The sequence below is a fragment of the Protopterus annectens genome, chromosome 12.part0, assembly GCF_019279795.1.
Source record: "Protopterus annectens isolate FY-2018-M chromosome 12.part0, PAN1.0, whole genome shotgun sequence".
NCBI lineage: Eukaryota > Metazoa > Chordata > Ceratodontiformes > Protopteridae > Protopterus > Protopterus annectens.
In genome coordinates, this window is record NC_056746.1 from 1,546,051,740 (window position 1) to 1,546,067,175 (window position 15,436).

Consider the following 15,436-nt stretch of genomic DNA (forward strand, 5'->3'; position numbering starts at 1 on the left):
TTTTATATTTATACCCCATCTAACCCAAGGACACACCAAACATGTTGCCTAGTACACTGTTAGTGATACTGTTGCCTAGCATACTTACCTTAAACACATGCCCTAACTGGAGTAGAAAGGGAAGCTTCACTCTGGCTCTGCCTGTACAACAAGGCTGCCACAGCTGCCACAGTTACTCCTACATCTTGTTGTCCTACAAAGTGTTCACACTCTCTGCCTATATCTATTACCAACAGCAGCAGCTGCAGCCTGTAGCACACACATCTCTATGTAAAGATTTCTGCTACAGACCTACCCTCTATGATAATGTTGTCTCCTCACACCAGCTGAAGGCCTTATATATTGCACATTGGTTGCATGTCATTAGCTGATGATAGTGCAAATCAGCTGTGTTGGCTGCAATTGGCATTTCAGACCCACAGATTGGTTTAGAGACAATCACCTGGTGATGAGAAGTCTGTTTAAAAGGCAAGCAGCTGGCTATGGGGAACCAGTCTGTATGAGGCTTTCCTCACACAGAGCATGCCTTTGTGAAAACTTTACTATCACCATATATCAACAGAGGAGTACTGCACTCGCTCAGGTATGTAACTGAATTTGTGCACAATAGGATGCAGTTGGGTGAACAGACTTACGGGGAATAGGGATTACAGCATTAAGCTTGTCATAGACCTGCGATATGACATGTCATTTATCTCCTGCTGTCTTACACATACACAAGGCATACAATACAGCAAGGGTGCATTGTCTTTTGTCATTGCGACACACTGGTCTCTTTGGACTGCCCCTTTATAGTGGTTGTAATAGCACACCGCTATTTGTGTGGCATTGTTCTTATGATATATTATCAGGGGATTGCCTATAGGGGACACTCCACAGTAGACTTGAATGTTAGGTGTATGATCATACAGCATTATCTATCATGGCACACACAGGAATACCAGACTATTGCCACTATCTCAATTGTATCCACACACTTAGTATGTTTGCACACTGTGCCACTTCTTGGGCCAGAATTTACTTTATCTTTATCCAAGTCCAGTTGGTCAGGGCAGCCAGAATGATTTCTTTAGATGACAATTTTAAGATCTGATTGTAATTCAAAAGAGATTATATACCTAGCCTTCTTCCAGCGATGCCCATATTTTTATGTTGGCAAAACTGAATGGAGGCTAAGGGAAGGATATATGAACATGAGTATAGTATTAAGAAAGAAAAGGAGGTTAATGCCTTGGCTAAACATATGCATTTCCCTGACCACATTTTTAAATATATGAACATAGATAAAGTAAATGCTGGCCCAAGATTTGGCCTTTGGAATCATTATTTAGAGAAAAGGGTGCTGTTGCGGTAGTTCAAACGTAATGTGTATAGATAACTGGTCCTAAATGATTACTGCTCTACTTATTGTTTGTTAAGAATTAGGGCATTGGCTAGATGAATGTATATTTTTTTACATAGTGGTTTTAATTAGTTTAATGTTTTAGTTAATTTAAAAACATGCTATAACATATGTTTTCAAGTTTAAGGAATCATACATACATGCATGCAATTTATTTTGGCAAAATTGTGGTAAAGTGTTATTATACTTGTTGGGTAACAGAATGAGGTTGTTTTTAGAAGGGGAGGGGAGGGTGATTATGTCATGAGTGGATTTGAAAGTGATTTTTTTGTTACATCTATTTAAACTTGCAAAGATGAAATGTTTTTTATCTGATGAAGTCCAGTAATGAGTATGTGATGTGGAGGAAAGTGCTTATCATTTTGTGAATGAGTTTATTGTTTTTATCCATTTAATTAAAGTTATGTAATGCTTGTTTTGGAGCTGCCTGGTTTTAATTTTGTTTCGGCTATAACTTTGATTGTTTTCTTGGTTTGTCTTTGTTTTTTTCATTTTTTCAGTAGTTTGGTATTTGTTATGAATCTAGGATGAACCAAACCAAATTAATTAGTGGTATTCTATGCATTATTGTGAAATTACATGGAAAAAATCATAACCAGTTAAGAAAAAGGAAATACAATGTGGCAGCATATTTCTGCCTTACTAGTAATTAGTTAAATATGTAACAGAATATGGATCATATTATACCAATCAAATTGCTACTTATTCTTCACACAAATGTGTGTATAGCTAGCAGGATTAATTAAATAAAGGTAACAATAAACTCAGTTTTGAATAAGGTTTAATTCATGCAGTATCTGAGCACAATAAGAACTGTGACTGAAATTCAATAAAAAAGTAATCATAAAATGTAAAACTGTGGAGTAACTAAATATGTCTCTCATTAACAAAAGAAGTATGCTTCACAATTCTGGAATAACTAAATAACGTCTCTCATTAACAGAATAAGGATGCTTCACAATACTTTACAGTTGTATAGAAAAAGTTATCCAAAAGAGAACTGAAGTAAATAAGAAGTCCATCCGTGCTTACAAGTTGTAGGCAACAGCCATCGACATCCACAGAGCTTATTAGACAACAAAGGGAATTGTAGATTTCTAGTCCTCTCTTCTGTATTTCACACACACACACACACACACACACACACACACACACACACACACACACACACACACACACACACACATACCCACACACATCCACACACCCACATATTCAAACACATGCACACACACATACATGCACACACAAACACAGACACACACACACACACACACACACACACACACACACACACACACACACACACACACACACACACACACACACACACACACACACACACACACACACAGGGTTTACAAGTTGTCACTCTGTCTAACACATCATTGGAAGTTGGGAGGAAGCTGAATAACCCAGAGAAAACATATATGTATAAAGGGAGGACATGCAGACTCTAGACAGGAGGCATCCCAGCCAGGAACTCAACTGGACAGTGTTTTGCTCTGAGGTGACAGTGCTATCCACTCGACCATTATTTTTCAGTGGAAATGAAGGAGATGTAAGTGCAGATGACAGATGAATTCAATAAAGTAGCATAACACACAGCTTTACTGGTTGAAGGTGTGATAGCCCAAAATGTAATGGCATACAGAAGCAGATTATGACAGAAATATAAATGACTCAGTGCATATCATGTACAAACTGGCAGCAATGAATAGGAGGAATGCTGCGTCAACAGGTGCCACATACCATGCTAGGTCATACCAATCAATTTTATGTTGCCTGATCAATTCTTTGACAGATAAAGGGTGGAAACCACTATCCTCAACTGTTTATGTCATATGTCCCATATATCTAACACCTTTCCATTTCATATAAATATATATATGGATTCACTTTATAACCTCGAAATGCTGAAATATCGAATTTCAGCATCTCAAGACTATAAAACTGAATCCACAAAACACCGACAAACAAAAACCACGAAATAACATAACCGAAAACACCGCACACACTACACTAAACATACAACACAACACCCACATCACAACATAAACAAAATAAAACACACATACACAACTCACACACACACATAAGCAGGGGGGCAAGCCCCCCTGCACCCCCCACCCCCCCTACTTATATATACTAACTCCAAGATCGCACAAACACAACACAAAAGCTCACTCACACACACACATTCTCCAGTCCCTCACACACACTCTAACTCCCACTCAAAACCCTTACAAAACACTCACTTACCTGACATAACACCTACATCCACACACGGCACCGTGCACCACCAAAACACAAACCCAGACATTACGTAGCACAACTTCATAACCGCGAATTTGCATATGTGAAATTCGCGATTATGAACGTTCGCTATTTCAAACATTCAACTTTATAGCTTCAAGATACTGAAATTCGACATTTCAGTATTTTGATGTTATAAAGTGAACCTATATATATATATATATATATATATATATATATATATATATATATATAAATATATATATATACATATATGTATGTATCTGAAACATACACACATATCTAACACCAAATGAACAGCATCAGTGGTCCATAATGCTGAACACTAATGGTGTAAGGGTCCTTCATATCCTAGGCACACACATATTCCATTTCCTTAGGAGTGATATATTAGCTACATCAGAACCATCTGTGTGGCAGATATTATGAGCAATATTCATCCATGACATGGCATATGGGATGCATACAATAATTCCTGAAACCTGTAGGAAAAGATAGACTATCATGTAACTTTTCTATGATATTCACATATCACATGCTTGTGACAGTTCTGTTGATGGTAAGGAATGTAATATACTGCTCTTATTTAGCAGGACTCTATAGGTGACATGTGTGAATGAACACGTGCTTGGATCTACTCTGTCAAATTCTTGCCTGTAAGTAATGCCAACAACGTAATCACAGACATCTCCTGCTTTCACCTTAGAGTTCCCATGATTTACATATCCAAAATGAGCATGACTTGTACCAGGGGCTCATTACGGGCCAAGTTCCAGAAGCACGTCTTTTAGAAATATACAGTTACCATACTGGCAACAAGCTGCAGTGTATCCATCTATCTATCTATCTATCTATCTATCTATCTATCTATCTATCTATCTATCTATCTATCTATCTATCTATCTATCTATGTCATTGGTGATGCAGCCTTTTCCTAAGCAATGTAGCCTTTACACTGATGACTCATATCTACTGTCCAATGGTATGCTAAGTATGGGAACAGCTGGCCTAATAGCTAAACACTCAAACTATGGACAAGGTGTTTTACATTGTAAAAAGGTGGTTTCAGTGCCTGGATGACTCAAGCTACCTATTACATTATGCAGCGATCAAGTCTGTAGGGATATTATATCCCTATGAAGTTCAAGGCTAATGAGTCTTGGACCATGATGCCTTGTTAATTCATAATGTACCCCCCTTTTCAAGGAGGCCAAGCCTGAACAAGCCTGTGATGAATTTATGAATCCCAACTGGATTATCCAGGTTATGGTTGGAGAAAGATACTGTATCACTATGCTTTATCAACAGGAGGCATCTATTCAACATGTGAGGGAGACACTAAGAAAATAAACTGTCTCTTCACATCAATTTATCGATCTGGTGATGCATTTTTAGATAATTTGTACTGGTATTTGTGGGATTATTTGATTTGCAAAAGTGCAAGGGATCCTGTACTACTTGTTTTCTGATTGCATATATTCCTCAATAAGGGTGAGTCCAAACAGGATATAGGAAACAAAGTTCATGGGGAATATAACTAGCAGCTTTCGTCATGACATAATGACTATACAGCAAATAGAAAGTCAGTGCTTACCCTTCTTTTGTTTCAAAATGTTATTAGGAAGTAGAATATTGTAAACCCTATTTTTGCACCCTAAACTACATAAGTTACAAAGGTTATATCTCCAAATCAGAGTTCTTGTTTTGCCAAAATTATTACAATGGTGTCTTTTGTTTATGTCATTTTCTTCAAACTGTGTGGACTTGGTTTTGTAGCAAACTTCTATAACATTACAGTTCTGTAGTGTTGTCATGGCAGACATGATAGATAAAAATGCTAAGTTTGTATGCTGAGGGCCATAACAATCATGACCACCATGCAGATCTACTCCAAAAGGAGGAAAAGAAGTACTCACAAGCACCCCCTTTTCAGTACTGCAGGCAGACATTAAGGCAATGTATCCTAACATGGACAAAAAGATCCATAGTCAGCTGCCATCATGGCAGAACACCACATACCATGATTTTATTTTGGGGAACAAACCTCTATGTCACACCTGCTTTTAACTCTTTGCTCATTCAAGAGCAATATATGGCATGGTTTAGTAGACTGCTTATGCTATTAAAAATGGCTCTCTGCATACATAACTAGCACTCATTCTTTCTCTAATACCCATTTGATCCAATTCATATTCATAAGGGAATCACAACCAGTCCCAGAATTCAGTGGGTAGAAGGCAGAGAATTAATCCTGGATGGGATACCAGTCAATTACAGAAATACAAAAATTATCTTACGCAATGCATACACATTAAGGCAGCTTCTCTAAAGTCATGTCTGTGAGATATGGAAAGAAACAGGATCACTCAGGGAAGGCACATGAGGATACTGGAAGTATGTGCAAATACCAAAAGAAGGCATTCTGTTGGGGCTGGAATAATACAAAAAAAGTGTAATGGACTTTTACCCTATTTCCCACACAAACGTAATTTTCACACCCATAGCACAATGAAGGATGTTATTAAAAAAGTTAACAACAAAGCAATGTAACTGCAGGAACAATAAATATTTCATGGGCTGTGACAAGTTCCATCCCAGACACATTTCTAATATACCCCCAGGATTCAATAAACTCCATGTAGGCTCCACACAAGCCTACATGGAGTTTACAATTGTGAGTGGCTGTGTCCAGTGAGTGGCAGTGCATACTACTGTGCAATGGATATTAATGCCACACCCTATGTCTAAGTGAGGTTTTGCGGCTGTCAACAACATTGCGGACCAGGAAACCATGTAAGTGAATGTGGACAGCAATTCAGTTTAAAGAAGAGTACCTACTGTCCAGGAATTTACATGGAATGCCACAATGATCACCAGGACTTCACAGATGTCAATCTGTTAGTGCAACACATCTGCACAAAGACCAACATAATGCGCAGACAATTAACCACAAATAGAGAAATATTTGACATAGATGCCGCATTGGAATGTGGCAGAATGAAATTCAGCCATACCTCTCAACCTCCTAGAGCATAAAATCTGAACAAAGCCATAAATAATGAGGGGACAAAGGGCCCAACATGGGGACAAATTCTAATATTGCTCTTCTCTTCCAAACTTAGAAAGGTGATAGAATAATAGGTTGTACAGTAGCATGAATTTTTTGAAGAGCATGAAGTTTGAAACTCAAATGTCTGTCATCAGTTTCTCATTTCAATCCACAAATCACAGATAGGAACCACTCCAAAAAAGAAACCACTTTATTTTCTCTAATGCCTTGGCTTCAAAACAGCGTTCAAGGACTACTAAAAAACATACATATAAAAGCATTTATATACACCCATCAATAAAGCAATTATCCAATAAAAAATATTTATGTATTTATTTATTGCAGTTTGATGACCGAGGAAGTCCACTGGGCCATGAAGAGCTTGTTTTCAGTGGAGGCCTGGGGAAAAACGCTCCAAAACAAAATTAAATACAAATCTTAACAAGTTGCCAGATGAAAGATCAATTGAGAAATATCCAGTATGTTTCATATAAAATATAGTCGTTGAACATAGTAAATTAGGTATCAAAGCACACTGAAAAAAATAAGTATACAATAACATAAAAAGATGTAAGCCATAAAAGGAAAATATGTCATCCCACAGTATGAAAGCGATTATCCTAGGTGCAGTTGGAGTAATTAACTAATACAATCAAACATTAAATTAACAATCTCCAATTACAAACTAAATTAAGACCTGAGGGACACAAGGTATTAAACATGAGAATAAAAATAGCTTCCTTATACATTAATATTTTCTTATATACGTGTTCTAGATAAAAGCAAACAGACACCTTCTCCAAAACTGTTGCCCTTAGACCACTAGGGTCTGATCTATGAAACGGTGCAAAATGTTGTGCAATAGGGTTCTCAGTTTTAATATTTCTTATATTTCTAATATGTTCTTGCAACTTAATTTTATATTTCTTTTTACTTTCTTCGATGTAAGTTAAGCCACATGGACATTGTAAAGATATTCCAGTTCAACAAACCCAGCATGTCTTGACTCTCTCTCTTGTTGGATATTAATGAGAAACTTAAAAAGTATAAAAAGTATGAACAGGATTTGACTGATCAAAAAATGGTTAAACTCAAAAAGGAAGTGGTTATGAGGGATTATTAATTTAATGTATGATTTTATCAGTTAATTATTTTTATTGGATAATTGCTTTATTGGTCAGTGTATATAAATGCTTTTATATGTATGGTTTTTAGAACTCCTTGAAGGCTGTTTTTAAGCTGAGGTGCTAGAAAAAATAAGGTGTTTTTATTTTTTGGAGTGATTCCTATCTGTGGTTTTTGGATTTATTTTTACGGGTGTAGTTTTTTGTTTGATTTCAATCCACAATAGTATGCTAATGAATTGCCAGAAAACCAAAATGTTGTGAGGAAAAGATCACAAATATGAGACAAAAACTGGACATTCTGTACAAATCAGGACAGCTGAGAGGTATGAACTCAAATACATGTACTATTAACTCACATCAGTCCTGATGTCATCCCATTGATATGGCAGAAAACCACAAATGTGATAAGGAACACATCTGGACATTCTGGTAATATCTGGACAGATGAGAGGTATGAATAGGAAGTATATGGTCCAAACACAGTACAGGACAGTGTATCTACACTGCAGAGTATTGTGATATCCCATTCCTGACATTCTGTATTGAAGTTGTGTAAATGATGTGTAAGGGTACATGGACTGCCATGTAAAAGGAACACTCAGGATAAGTGTGTATATTGAATAGGGATACACAGATGAATTGTAAGAATGAACACAGGGAAAGAGGGCAGGTGAAACAACCTAATATACACAGGTGATGGCATGTCAATGGAAGATGGTTGTACCAGCAACATCAGTCACATATCTATATAGTACAGCAGGGGCTGTACAGTGAAAATGTGTTTTATGTGATTGTCACACAAGCTGACATAACAATGGGGAGGATGCCTGTGTGAGATAAGCATCCTCACATGAATAATGCAAATTACATTTATCAGGGATATGACATACAATTGGGGTAGGGTGCATACTGTGAAGCTCCACAAACTGATATGCCTAAATATGAGTGTACTCTCTGAAGAGGTCTCCAGCAAGGTGGGCACATGTAAAGGTTCATGGAAAACATTACAAGAACCAACCACAATCATGGACAATATCAGAATAATACCACCAGTATTCCTATGCCTCTGACATTACATATGTGATGCAGAGTGATAAGAGATGAGTCTGTACTAACACACACATGAACAATTATTATGACACATCCCCACTCTATGAGGGTAGCCTTACACTGTCCTGGCACTGTAACATCTGCTGGAGGTGTTAGGATGGACATTGCTATACCAGTATGCGGCAGCTTGGGCAATACAGGCTAGTTGCCTTGTGTGCATGGCATATCTATCTATATATATATATATATATATATATATATATATATATATATATATATATATATATGGCACCATCCACACTGTCATGAATGATATACATGTTGTCAAACACCAATATATGTAGTGTGTGCATAAGTAGGACAGGTAACACACATGCATCTGGTGAGATAAGTTGAATGGCGTTCCACACCATCAGACAGTCATGTGCATTCCACAGAAAGAATGCCTAGGTATGGCCAATGAGCTGTGTGACAGCTCACTAAGACAAAGGTGGTACACTTCAGATACTCATTACTGGAAGATGTATAGGGAGGTACATGAAGGGTGCATTGTACATAGTTATTGGCATGATGCATGCTGGGAACCATGAAGATAGTATGGCCTCGATGTGGATTCCTTCACATACCCAGTACTTGTGTTACATTCAGGGGAGTAGTCAACAGTTAGACCACATGCTAGCGGCTGTACAACTTACGATCTACCCCAGGACATGGGTCACATGCCTATTGCCCTTTTTATAGGGATATGATATCCACATTATAGTTGTGTGGTGTGTTTGTTTCCTGACTTTGCAAATCCCCCTATGTTTCTTGTGAGTCTATGCCTATCCATCAAAAAACAAAACATCAAATGGCATACATTGTCGAACATGCCATTCATCGAGCTATTCTAAGATTGCATTATGGAAGGAATAAGGAAATGTGCTCTTTGCCCATGGTAGTGCAATCTCAGAGTTGTTATATATAATTAGCAATGATGTGGGCAGCACAGCCCCCCCACATGAGAAAGTTTCAATGAACGGCATTTACCATGTAATGCCTTTCAATGCTTTTACCATTTGACCAATAAACATAGACCCATTTCATGTCTTTCCAGGTGTTGTCATGGCTGCCACAGAATTTTTTGGTATGTGTTGATAATGTATGTATTATACTAATATCACAGTTGTAGTTAATGATTGCCCACAATCTGTAGTCTGTCAGGCAGCTGTTTGGACTCAGGATGTGTATGTCATCTGTGATGTCCATCACTTAACTAATGGACAGGAAGGGGCCTAATAGACAGCCTCGATGTATGGACCTGATCACTGGACCTGAGATATAAGTCATGTCACCCATTTCAATGTAGTGAAATGCCACGTATGTGATACACAGGTCTACCCATTTGGTGATATAGCTGTTGATGGCACATATGACAGTATTGATTGAATACCTCATTGGGGCTGTGTGTCAAATACCTTGACCTGGTCAAGTTCCACAAGATGACATTATTGTCATCATGCATGCACTCGATGACCTCTTTGAGGATATCTATCATATGTAACAAACATGATGTAGCATTAACAACTCACACAGGTCTGTCGCACACCACACAGCCAGAATATTACTACTGTACATGTAGATGTCCATGATGAAATGTTTGTCTACCTCACAGTCGAGGAGAGTCAGGATGTCTCTATACATGCATACATCAGGTGCTGTTCCCCCAACTTAGATGGATACATTTTGATGTACTCCCATGTATGGGAACATAGTCCATGTGGAGGGTGTGTTGAAATGTGTATTCAACCTTATCAGGAAGGTGCATGTGCTGAGTCATGCAATAGGCAATCTGTGATGCTGTCACAGCAAATTGATTCCATGTGATAGGCCTGGATAAATGTAAGACAGTGCATACTGCCTGATCTGGCCTAGGGTTTTGACACAATCCCCCTGCAGATATCATTGAGAAACCTTCCCAGCTGGGGATTAATCCGTATGTCAGTAGATGGGTTACAAATTAGCTCACCAAGAGAGAGTGCATTTTGTGAAAGTTGCTGAATCAACCTGTACCAGTAGAGCTCTCACCATTGGCAAACCCCAGGGATCTGTGCTTGGCCCTTCACTGTTTGGACGCTATTTCTCAACAGTTCAGACTAAAGTATCTGGCCGTTAGCTTACCAAGTTTGCTGATTATTTCATATTGGGTGCAATCACTGAGTCCACCGATAATGATAACATAGTACAGGAGGGGCTTACACGGACAAATGAATAGTGACAAAGGCACATGATCTACAAATAAATACAGATATGTGTTTTTTATTATATTGTCTGTCTGTCTGAAAAGTTGAATTCCTCGTTAATCACAGCACTGACACCAGTCCTGCTATGCTGAAATCCAGTTATGCAAGCACTGGTAACAAATGTAGATAACAATCTGAACTTCCAACACCAAGTGTCCACACTGGTATTGAAAGCCTATGTTGTGCATATCATAAGTCACACCATCATATTCAGATCTTAGGACTGTATGACAGTACTGCACTTGAACCTCATCAGAACACTAATAGAGTATAATGCTATCTTTTGCATGTACCTCACCAGACACATGCAGCAGCTGTACATACCACAGGGCTTTCCCAGCAAGACTACAGAGGGCCTACAAACCATGCCATGATATATGTGGGTAGATTAAAAGAGTTTCACTGTAATCTGCCTTGCAAAGGATGAGGTGACTTCTGCCTGGCCTCCAGGCCAGTGTCTGACCCTGACCTGGTGGGAGTACTGCATATCCAAAAATCTGATATAGCTGATTACATCAGCATTGTCTGTTGAGGAGAAAATGATAAGAACAGTGTCCCACATGCTTGTTAAAATGCTCTCTGTAATGTCATGCAAGAGCTCATACACTCACACACCCAGTTGACTGCATTGAGAATAAAACTCCTACCTATCTAAGTACACAGACTATAGAACACAGAACTTTGCACATGGACTATGGCACAAGACTAACTTGGAGTGTCTCAGACAACACTTTAAAGGTGATGACATCAGCAGTGTCTGCTGAACAGAATATAACAGTGTCCCACATGCTGGTGTAAAATGCTCACACACACACACACACACACACACACACACACACACACACACACACACACACACACACACACACACACACACAGTTAACAGCAGTGAGAACAGAACCCCTACCTAAGTACACAGACAAGTGCCATGGCACTAGTCTGAGATTTACAAGAGTGCAGGTCAACTTATAGGAGATTTTCAAAAACCATATGCCAGCACGTACGGTTCCATCGAAACCAACTTTCTTGATATTGGTATTTAGATTCCTTAAATAAAGGAATCTAAAGACTAAACAGCATACCGGTTTCGGCCATAGCTTGGCCTTTATCAATGCAATTCAAAACATAATTAGGAAACCCGACCCCTGGTGGACCATGCTTATATACTCAATATTTAAAGGGCTACAAATTCCTATATAATAAGCAAATACATTGAAACACTGCACATAAATCACAACATGTGACAAAAAATTATTCGTGACATAATAAACATATAAACCATGTGCAATAACATCAAAAATTAAATTGAAAATAAAAATAAAAATAAAAATGAAAATTAAAATAAAATAAAATACAATTATAATAAAATGTAAATTAAACAAAAATATAATAATACCCACATATTTTCCATCTCCAAATTATTAAAGGACTTATATGGTGAACAGAGCAACTGGTCAAAACAATTACTATATATAGAAAAAGACCAATAATAGGTCATTTCTCTACAAATATATACATACATATCTATACCCACATCTCCACGTATTTACCCACATATATATATATATATATATATATATATATATACACGTGGGTATGTGCGTACACCACCTTCCCATTGGATTTATAACATGCATACAAACCAGCTCCATAAAGAGTATCATAATTATAATGTGCGTACCAATTGTTTATATAAATATGCAAATGGTTGCACCTACACACTAACCATACCAAATTCTATTCCAACATATTTAAACCAGGTTTAAATAAACCCCCCAATTGAATTATCCATCTTTGTTCCATTTGATCAAGTTTTTGGTGCCATCCGGCTTTAAAACCCCTATGAAGGGTAATTTTATCTATAACCACAAACCGAAAAATGGCTGAAGGATGCTCCATGGTATGTTTAAATAGTGCATTGGCAACCCGTTTGTTTTTGATTGCACTTAAATGTTCCCCTATTCTAAATTTGACAGGTCTAGATGTTTGTCCAACATAAAATGCAGAGCAGCTACATGTGACCAAATATACCACCCAATCTGTGCTACAATTGGCAAAAACCCTTATTTCAAAAATTCGTGATGTATTTTTACTGGAAAATTCTTTGGTTTGTTGCAAATGCTGACATGCAGCACAATGCCCACAAGGATAACACCCCCTTAATCTATCACCACTTAGGGTTCTTTGTTGTGGTATATTTTCAACATGTCTTTTATAATGTGTGAAATGAGCATTCAAATTCCGTCCCCTTCGATAAGAAAACTGACAGTTGGCCGGCAACACCCTGCCTAAAACCTCCTGTGACAAAAGGATACCCCAATGTTGGTTAATGACATCCCTGAAACAATTGGTATTGTTCCCATAGGTAGTCACTAACCTTATTGGTTGAGTATCTTTTGTTATATTACCAGTCCTATTATTTGCTTTATAACACAATAAATCCTGACGTTCCATTTGTGAAGTTTGACCTTCCGCTTTCACAAGTATTTGAGATTCATACCCCCTGGTTAGAAACCTACGTCTCAAATCTAGACTACATTCCAAATAATCTTCATCAGTTGAACAAATCCGTCTAATTCTCATATATTGAGATTTCGGAATGTTGTGGATGGTGTGGCGTGGATGATAACTGTTAGCATGTAGCAAAGTATTGTATTTAGGAAACTTGCGATATATGGTAGACGATAGGGTATTATCAGCAAGTTTAGTAACTTTAACATCCAAAAATACAATTTCAGAACGTTCAATATTAGCTGTAAACCGAATACCAAAACTATTATCATTCAAGTAATCCACAAACTGCATTAAACCTTGCTTATCTCCACGCCACACCATCCAACAATCGTCTAGATATCTCCGCCAGATATCCAGATGTTGTAGAAATTTGTTATGTTGATCATCATATATATACCCAGCCTCATAATATCCCATGAACAAATCGGCATAGATGGGTGCAAAAGAAGCACCCATCGCCGTGCCCTTGATCTGCCAATAAGCCTTACCTGCATAATAGAAAATATTCTTTCGTAATACCATTTCAGTGAGCTTAATCAAAAAATTGTTGAAGGATAAAGAATAGAGCTTAGATTTGTATAACCAAAAAGAAACCGCTAGAATACCCTGATCATGTGGAATATTTGTATATAATGAGGCCACGTCTAGAGTACAAAGTAACCAGTGAGATTCCAGTTGAGAATCATTAATTATATTCAAAAATTTGGTGGTATCCTTGATACGGGACCTAATAAATGGCAGCAAAGGTTTCAAATAGTAGGTCAAAAAAGCTGACAATGGTTCCGTTAAGGAACCCCTACCTTAAACTATAGGTCTCCCAGGGGGATACAATGGGTCTTTGTGTATTTTAGGTAAAATATACAGATACTGAGAACTAGGCTCATCCACCTTCAATTGCCCACCCACCTGTGTCGTAATGATACCCTGTCGCACTGATAAATCCAAAAAATCATCAATTTCCCTCTTAAAAGAGAGGGTCGGATCTACATTCAGTGCCATATAAAAACTGGAATCTGCCAACTGTCGTAGAACTTCCTGATTATATACTGAATGATCCAAAATCACAACTGCTCCTCCTTTATCCGCCATGGTTATAACTATGTCATGATTACTACTAAGCTCAACCAAAGCTTGTCTTTCTGAAGATGTTAAATTATTATCGGTAAGACCATCCAAATTGGAGAAGTGTAACTCCTTCATTACACACTCCCTAAAAATGGACACATGTTTGTTCATGGGAGGGACAAAATTAGATTTCCTAAACTTGAAATCAGAAGATCTTTGAGTATATTCCTGATCTGCAAAAAAGATTTTCAAATTAAGTATTCTACAAAATTCGTCAACATCTTGCAATAACTGAGTTTCTGAAACCGAAAATGAGGGTACAAAAGAAAGCCCTTTATTTAACAGTTGTATATGTGTTGGAGAAAGTTCAAAAGAGGAAATATTGTGTATGTTGTCATTTATGTCACCATTTGTTGTAACAGGGACTGCAAAGTTATGTTGCCGGAATCTGTTCTTATGTTTCTTACCCCCCCTCCTCCTACCCCTAACTCTAAAGGGGGTGGGGGCTGTTTCCTTTTCGCTGCTGGGGACCCTTGGCGTAGGGAACCTTCCCCATCTGTTAAGGAAGAAGCTTCCTCCTCTGATGTAGTATCAGACATTGATTTATGTTGTCTTAAGATGGACCTTGGTCTTTTCTTATTATAACTATTGCTAGATTTGAAATCCTGAA